The sequence below is a fragment of the Gekko japonicus genome, unplaced genomic scaffold, assembly GCF_001447785.1.
Source record: "Gekko japonicus isolate JY-2015 unplaced genomic scaffold, Gekko_japonicus_V1.1 scaffold131, whole genome shotgun sequence".
Lineage (NCBI taxonomy): Eukaryota > Metazoa > Chordata > Lepidosauria > Squamata > Gekkonidae > Gekko > Gekko japonicus.
Genome location: NW_015167061.1, coordinates 2,456,637 through 2,458,946, shown reverse-complemented (window position 1 = coordinate 2,458,946; position 2,310 = coordinate 2,456,637).

Below are 2,310 nucleotides of genomic sequence, written 5' to 3'. Positions count from 1 at the left end.
GGGTGGCAGGTTTGGTCACTTGCGTTGTTCTGTCAGATGCCCACCCCTCTCCATGGCAACGTAGCCGTGCAAACAGTCACAAAAGGTAAAATGAAACAGGAAAAAAGTTAAGCTGTGGTTCCATTATGCGGGGGGGGGGGTGTTATACCAGGATGGGACCTTTTTAAATAATCTTGCCAGTCTCTTCTTTTGTTCCCTTGTCAAGGCCTTGCAGACTTAATCTCCGGCTTGATTTGCTCACTGGGGAGAGCTTTGGGTGTGTTCACTCCTGCTTCTCACAGCTGTTACCATTTCAGACAGCCTGTCTCTTCTTCCAGACAGACCGATGCAAAGATGAGGGGAAGAATGCAGATGTGGGCAAACTGCTGGCTTCTCTTGAGCGCCGTGACCGTTGCAGCCTCAGCCATGCAGACAGGTAGGATGAAGATTTCTTCAGATTTCTTTGGTCCCTCACTGGGCTGCTAGGGAATCCGTGGCCAAGTCTCTGAACTGCCCCTAGGCCAAATCTGTTGAAGATGAATGGTGTGGGCCGGGAGCTGAGGAAGCCGGAGCGGAAAGGCCCACAGGACTCAGTGGGTGTGTGATCCCCGTGTGGCTTTGCCCAGCTCCGCTTTCCTCTCGTGGTTTTACAGGAGAGTAGAAGGGGGGTCCCACTTGGAAGAGAGGCGCCAGGGCAGGAGGTGCCTGGCTCAGCCAGCCAGCATCTGTGTCTCTTGCCCCCGGGGGACACCGGGTGGCTGCCAGTCGGGGACAGCAGCACTGCCTTAAACGCCACAGAAACCACCTTGGGGGAGTTCAGGAGGAGGCGGGATTTCTCTGCTAAATTCACTATTAGTAGCTATGGGTGCTCCTTTTCAGAAAGGTGGGGAAGAGAAATCAGAAATAAATATTTAATCACATCTGCTTGCCCTTGAAATACGCAAGACACCCCCGGCAGGTGCAGACGGGTCCCAGCGGGCGCCTTGTTCCCTTTGTGCCTGGACTGTGCTGGGCGAGATGGATCTACTCCGGCCTCCTTCTCCAGGGAAGGGAAGCCGCTCGTCACGTGCTGGGCCTTTCTTCTCCAACAGTGAGCCTGGTAGACGTCTGTGGCCAGACCCTCCAAGGGGACGGGATGATGTTGACTTCCCACCGAGATTCCCGCCGCTATTACTTTGTGGTCACGGGCACCGACTGCGAGGTCACGCTGCAGGCCGCCTCCCCAAAAGACAAGGTGCAGTTCCAGTTCCGCTTCTTCCTGGTGTACAGCTTGTCACCTGTGCTGTCCAGCACGCCGCTCAGCGCCCACAGCGAGCACCTCCCCCAAGGGACCCCAAAGCCCCCCCGGGAGCAGGAGACCCTGGGCCCCTGTGCCGCTGGCTCCTTCGTGCAGCTGTATGATGGCCAGGACCACTCTGCCCCGCTGCTGGGAGGCCCGCTGTGCGGGAAGAGCATCCCCAGGCCCCTCCTATCCACCAGCAGCTCCCTGACCCTGCGGCTCGTGACCCGTGGCCAGCGGCCCCGCGTGGACTTTGTGGGTGGCTTCACCTCCCTCCGAACCGGTAAGCTGGGAGCAGCAGCCAGGACTGGGTCTAGCCGGGTCTGGGGCTGTCGGGCCGCCCCGCAGCATTGCCATGCTGTCATTGCAGGGTTAAACGCTTCAGCCTGCAGTGAAGAAGCGTACTTTCCCTGTCGCAACGGCAGATGCATCCCCCGCACCTTGGTGTGTGACAGCAGCAACGTGGATAACTGTGGGGATGGCTCGGACCAAACTCTCCAGCCCCCGGCCCGGTGCAAAGGTCAGTGTGACAATGGAAAAGCGGGGGCGGCGGGAGGGGGGGAGACAGAGAACCCCCTTCTGCTCACCAGTCCAACAGGACACACGGAGACCCCAAAAGGGACCGAGCGGCTTGTCCGGAGCTCCGTGTTGCCAGACTGTGGAGCTCCAGGATCCACCCGGCAAGTCTGACTTTACTACTAAAGGAGGGGGCGGGAGGGGGGAGCCGCAGAGGAGCAGGGCGGTGGGGCTGGGGGAAGCCTTCTGTCTTGGACACCCCCCCGGGGAGTACTTGCTCAGGGGTGCTGGGGAATGCGGGGAAGGGGCGGTGGTGGGTGCGCTCTCCGCTTCAGTGGTCTCCCTGAAGACGTTTTGACCCCTGCAGACAAGTTCTAGTCACCACACCTTAAAAAGGATATTATAACTTTGGGAAAAGTGCAGAAAAGGGCAACTCGAATGATAAAAGGGTTGGAACACTTTCCCTATGAGGAAAGGTTAAAGCGCTTGGGGCTCTTTAGCTTGGAGAAACGACGACTGAGGGGTGACATGATTGA